The sequence below is a fragment of the Dipodomys merriami genome, unplaced genomic scaffold (assembly GCF_024711535.1).
Source record: "Dipodomys merriami isolate MVZ:Mamm:240054 unplaced genomic scaffold, mDipMer1.0.p SCAF_507, whole genome shotgun sequence".
In the NCBI taxonomy this organism is placed as follows: Eukaryota; Metazoa; Chordata; class Mammalia; order Rodentia; family Heteromyidae; genus Dipodomys; species Dipodomys merriami.
This window is the reverse complement of record NW_027206077.1, coordinates 691,165-697,758: the sequence shown is the minus strand read 5'-3', so window position 1 is coordinate 697,758 and position 6,594 is coordinate 691,165. Positions and strand designations below refer to the sequence as shown.

General features: G+C 37.9%; 1 non-coding gene across 1 annotated transcript; it reads left to right on the top strand.

Annotated features, from left to right (window-relative positions):
* The first annotated feature begins 354 nt into the window (after positions 1 to 354).
* Positions 355 to 461, top strand: LOC138810721 (U6 spliceosomal RNA). Its single transcript, XR_011367232.1, has one exon. It is a non-coding gene; the product is annotated as a U6 spliceosomal RNA (small nuclear RNA).
* Positions 462 to 6,594: the final 6,133 nt, after the last annotated feature.

Genomic DNA, 6,594 nt, shown 5'->3' with positions numbered 1-6,594 from the left:
TTTTATTTTTTGTGAACATACTGTACAGAGGGGTTACATTTACATGGGCAAGATAATGAGTACATTTCTTATCAAGCTTGCAGCCTCCTCCTTTGTTTACCCTTCACATCCCTTCCCAGCCTTCCTCCGCCCCCCCACCTGATTCCACCCCCTTCCCCCGATCTTACACATATCTTGAACAACAATATCTGGGATTATTTTGTTTTTGATATGTCAATCTTGGCTATTCTTAAATGTGTGCTTATGTAAGAAGTACATGGTTCTAAAATTTCACGAGAATTCTTCAAAACTTACTTTTCTTTGAATTGTCTAGTTTAAGAAAATCAATTACACTTTATATATAAAAAATGCTCTGTGCTCAATTCAGCAGCACATACACTAAAATTGGAGCAGTACAGAGAAGATTAACATGGCCCCTGCGCAAGGTTGATATGCAAATTCTTGAATCATTCCATATTTTTACAACTAAAGATGCTGGAGAGGATGTGGCCACAAGGGAACCTTACTTGATTCTTGGTTGGAGTGTTAACTTGTTCAACCACTTTGGAAAGAAGTATGGAGGCTCATCAAAAGACTCCATATAAAGCTCCCCTATGACCAAGCAATCACACTTTTGGGGATTTACCCAAATGATCACAAAGAAGACCATACTAAAACTACCAGAACAACTATGTTTACTGCAGCATTATTTACAATAGCTAAGATATGGAGCCCACCCCGATGGCCCACAGAAGATGAATGGATCATGAAAATGTGGTATATATACACAATGAAATTCTATGCCTCCATGAGAAAGAATGACATCGCCCAATTTGTTAAGAATTGGAAAGACTTGGAAAACAAAATTTATTCAGTGACGTAAGCCAAGTCCAAAGAAACATACGTCCCATGGTTTCCCTTATTTTCCACAGCTAATATATGTCTGTATAAGCAGAATAGATCAGAAGCTATGTGCATATCAGATAAGATAATATTACAGGAAATGAACCAGACAAGTGGTTTTTTTTGTTACATGCTATTGTTTCTAAGATACTTATACTGTGTGATGTGATTTTTTTTTGTTCCTTTATATGTTCCTCCCCTACGCTCTAATCCATGTTTTCACTGTATTTGAAGTTGGTGCGCCTACACCCTGTGTATACGTTTCTCTAATTTGGGGAGGGGAAAGGGAAATACAAAATTCTTAAACAAGGATACAGGTTGAGATGCACAAGACACTATCTTGAAAAATGAACTTTACAATTTAGGCAGGGGAAGGGGGAGGGGAGTGTATTTGTGGAGGTGGGAGGGAAAGGATGGTGGAAGAAAAAGAAAGGAAGAGGTAACAATGCTAGTTAGGAAATGTACTCATTATATATATAAATATGACACCTCTGTACAGTTATTTTTACAGGTGGACCCATTGCAACAATGAGAATTACAAGTCATTATGTTGAAAACGAACTTTACAATTTTGGTGGGGGGAGCGGGGAGGATTGGGTGGGAGGGCTAGGAGGATGGGAAGGGATTGGAAGGGGAAACAAAGGAGGATGCCACAATGCTTGATAAGAAATGTACTCAGGATGTGAAGGGTAAACAAAGGAGGAGGCTGCAATGCTTGGTAAGAAATGTATGCATTATCCTGCCCATGTAATTGTAACTCCTCTGTACATTATGTTCACAAATAAAATAAAATTAAATAAAAAAAAGAAATGTACTCATCTTGCCCATGTAATTGTAACCCCTCTGTACAGTATTTTCACATTAAAAAAACAAAAACGTATAAAAATGTTCTGATATAGAAGTTTATTTCCTCTATTTTACCCGATAATATCTTTAACAATGAAATTAATGCAGAACACTGATATGCTGATTTGAAGGTATTTTGAATAAATGTGTGTGGGGGGGGTGTGTGTACACACACGCATGCACACATGCACACATGCATATGCTTGTGCATTGGCATGCTCAGAGTTTGAAATCAGGGCTTCAAGGTCTTGCTAGGCCTTTCCTCTCTTGATTGATGAGCTAATATATGAGCTACATCTCCATTCCTGGCTCTTTGCTAGTTCATTATAATTTCTGAAAAATAATCTCTTGAATTTATTCTGCCCTGAGTGGCTTCAAACAGTTATCCATAGATCTCAGGCTCCTGAGTAGATATCCGGAGTAGATAGGATTAAAGGTGTGACCAGCCAGGACAAGGATTTCAGAATAATTTTAAAGGTAGAAGAAAGTTTACTTGATGGGGGCCTGTTTTATCATCTCCTACTTTTAAATCATTTTGGAGTGATTATATGTGAACTTACTTCGTTTTCGGATTCTTAAAAGATAGTAAGTGTTGGTATTTAAAAGTTTTAGTACTTTTTAAAAAAGGATACAGGAGCGATGGGACAAAAGAAATTTGACTATCTTTGGACCTCAATTTATAAGCTCAGCTCTGTGCATGATAACCCAATGTCACCAACACAGTCTGTGTTGGAGACAAAAGGTAACAGAAAACAATCACCATGGGCAATATTTGGTATGCTATTATTTATAGGACAATATGAATATTGAATTGAGAGTGTAAGAGAATGGAGAGATTTTACCTCCTTTTTTTGTATTGCTAAAAGTCTTTTGGAGACTGTGACTCATTTCCTTCCTCAGTGTGTGTCTTTGGGCCATGCACTTCGTGCCTTTAATTACAATTTTTCCCAACGCTAAAATGATAATAACATTAGCATTATAGCAAATGTTATCTTAAGAATTGAGAGAAATAAAACTTGCAAAATACTTAACATAAACTTCTGTGAATGAGCTTTGAGTTTAGCCAAAAATTTTTAATACTAAATAGAATGCAATAATATTACAGAAAACATTACAGGTAGTGAGCAACCAGAAGGAATGTGATCTATTGACCATGCTCTGCTTCCAAGGAAGCCAGGTGTACAACGTGTCATGCTTTAAATCAAACTGGTTATCTTATGTCTTGGTAGTGTAAAAGTATCAAGGACAGAATAATGAAGGAATGTTGTAGACTGAGGTAAAGTCCATAGGATAATGTGCAAAACTGATAAAACATAAAAGTACCTGAGCAGTATATTGTGTTTTATATTATTTAAGTTCTATTGCAAAGATAGGGAATACCTCGAACAATGAATTCTCTTTTTGATATCCTATCATAGGTCCTTAGCAGGCTGAACTCTTTCTTCATTCTTGTTGAGGCATTATCAAATGAGAAGAAATGTATCTTTTGTTTGCTTCCTTCAATTTATTCTTCAATTTGAAATCTGAACTACTTGACACTGAAAGAAACCAAGGTAAATTAGACACACAGGCTTTGGAAAGAACAATTAACATAAAATAAATAAAATACATATAGCTTTATGAAAGGTCTAATTAAATTGAATTATATAGTCTAAAGCATAAACAGAAAATGATATAAGCAATATGATGTTGAAAGTTGGAAAATGTAAAGAGTTGCTTAATTTTTTCCTTTCTCCTCCCTTGAATTAATTATTGATTTTGTATAAAGAGATTAAAGATGAGATTAACAAGAAATGATTAAAATTCAAAAGAGTTCTGGGAAGATGGTAGGGGAGAAGGTGGAGTCTAAACAGGCTCTCTCATAGAAAGCAGTTTAAGTATTCCAGTGAACAGTCCTAAGTAAAAGAATCACACCAAGGGTGCCATCACAATACAGAGAGTTTGGCCAGAGAGGGAAAATCCAGGCAAGGGGACAGGTCCGTGCACTTGCCAGCAGGCTCCGCTGCGGTTGTGGCGGGTGCTGGGGCAGCCATAGCCATCAAACATGAAACACAAAGAGTCTGGGACGAAGGCCCCAGATCAGCAGGCTAGGGGATTCTACACAACACCAGCAAGAACTGACAAGGAACAGACATCTTCATCCTTCCAATCGCAGACCAGCGATGACCCAGGAACCAAGACTCTGGCATGAGTAGAAGCCTGACATCCTCACTCCTTCTAAGGGAGCAGAGGAGGAAAGGCAACACTTCCCCTCCCCACTACTGGAGATCTCCATCTTTTATACTGATAAAGGCCTGGCTGAGCAGCTAGCTCCAACTCAGGCCTTGGAAGAAAACAAGAGTCATTTAGCAGATCACAGGAACCTGACCTCACCTGCCAAGCTCAGCTCCACCCAGGGAAAAGTCATCCCGCCCAGGCAGAGAAAGCTCTGCCCTCCTCAGTGTTGATTTCTTCACAGGCTAAACAGAGCCAGAGGCTGCCCCTCCCTACAGCAGTCTTGACAATCAACTGAAATTCAGTAAACATAAACCCTGAGAATGTCTCCAGGCTAGGCTCTGTAAATGTCTCAGAAGCTAGCCCCTCAGGGAAACTCTACTGCTTGCTGAAAGGCCTCCACTCTACCCAGAACCAAGCCTCAACAGAGCATCTCCAAACTAGAAGAAAAAGCCATCTCCCTCTTTTGTGATACTCAAAGCAGATCTCCCTCCCATTGAACTTGCCTGGGAGGAGGATCACAAAATTCTGGTTAAAGCAGAACATTTTTCTTCCTGCTCAAACAAACTAACTTAAGAAACCAATCAAGCCACAGGAAAATCAAACACTACCATCAGACCAGAGACTCCAACAAGAGACTGGTTACAGACACAAGGGAGATACAGGATCTTCCCACTCCCTCCAAAAAATCAAAGAATTCATTTTTTGTACCTTTTAAAATTTGTTTAAATTTTTTGTTTTCATTTTTAATTTTAAAAAATTGTTTGCTGTTAACCTTTTTTTTCTTCCTCTTATAATTTTTATTTTGGGAGAATATCTGTGCGCGGGCGTGTGTGTGTGTGTGTGTGTGTGTGTGTGTGTGTGTGTTAGTTCTACTTAACCTTTGATCCTTTTTTTCTTTCTCATTCTTTTCACTTTTTTCTTCTTTCGTTCTTTTTTGCGTGACTTAATTAAGTTCTGCTCATCCACAGATATACGAATAGTTGATTATTAGACCTTATCCCCCGTTGTGTACACAATCCAGAAATTTATTACTCAACTCAAATCCTCTTTGACTTAAGTTTCTTAATAGCAGTACTACCTCTTTATACCTGTATAATATTTTCAACATTTTTTTTACTTTTTCGCATCTCCTTTCTATCCCTCCCCTTCTCTCATCCTATCCCTCTTCTATGAATATTACGTTGTTAAATTTGCATAAATTTTAAGTGTTTCAATTAATAACTTTTAATATTTGTTTTTCTATTCTTTCTTGTCTCTTTTTTAATTTTTCTTATTTTTTCTTCTTTTTTTCTCTCTCTTCTATCATTCTATCCAAACTATTTCCCTTATTGAGATTAGGACTTAGTTAATTTAACTCTCCTTTTACCTTTCCACATCCCTCTATATCTCTTTTTACCCACATCTCTCCCTAAACCTTATAATTTCTGGTATGTCAAATTATTCTTTGCTGTTCATAGCCCATTAGTACATAGTTGTTTGATATTGAATAAAATGATCTGTTGAAGTAGATTGTATCTGCAGACTTTTGACTGTGCAACTACAGACTTTGGATGATGCTTGTCTTAAGATAGTGTTCTAGCACAAAACTGGTGTTACGTTCATCCCAAATCGGCAGAATGAGCAGAAAAACACAAGAAAAATGGCAAGTCCGGGTATCTCAACTCCCACTCATGATAATCAGCGGACAGAACAGATAATAAAAATCCAGGGGAGAGCGCCCCAAAAGCTATACAAACACTACTGGTAAACATGGTAAATGAAAAAATTGAAAACCTGCAAAGGACTAAGCTTAAGCATGATAGGGAGACAGAGGAGGCAAACCAAAGGTCAATACAGGACTATCATGAGCTTGAGACACTTACTCAAAGATTGACACAGGAATTGCTTGAGCAGATTGAAAACACTCAAAGAGAAATACGGGGATGGCATGAGCAGGCTGAGTTCAGTCAAAGAGATAGACATGAATTGCGTGAGCTGGCTGAGAATAGACAAAGAGAAAGTCAGGAATTGCATAAACGTGAGGAAGCTAAACAAAGATTAATACAGGAATTGAGAAAGCGGGATGAGATAGACAAAGATCTTTAGAGGCATTTAGGGAATCCATAAATAGAGAGCTGAAAGAAGTCAGGAAGTTCACAAAGGGAATGCTGAATGGAACCCAACAGAAGGAATGGGAGTCCAAGGAAACCATAACCAATCAACTAAGTGATTTGAGAATAAACACTGAACACCAAAATAAAGAAGCAGGTTAGACCATGCAGAAGATCGAATCTTGGGGATTGAAGACAGCTTAGATATTATAGAGAAAGAACGTACAAACATCAAGACAAATCCAAGAAATATGACAGATCTATCAGAAGGCCTAATCTGAGGATAATGGGTGTAATGGAGCACTTAGAGAGAGAAGTTAATGGTCTAGGAAATGTGTTTAACAGGATCCTAGCAGAGAACTTCCCAAACATGCAAAAAGATAGGCCTATTCAGATACAAGAAGCTTTTGGAACTCCAAGTAGACCAGACCAGAACAGGACTTCCCTCCTTCACATAATAATCCACACAGGATCAATTCAGACCAAGAAAAAGATCCTTAAAGTTCTCAAGGAGAAAAGATCAATAACCTATTAAGGGAAACCAATTAGAGTCACCTCA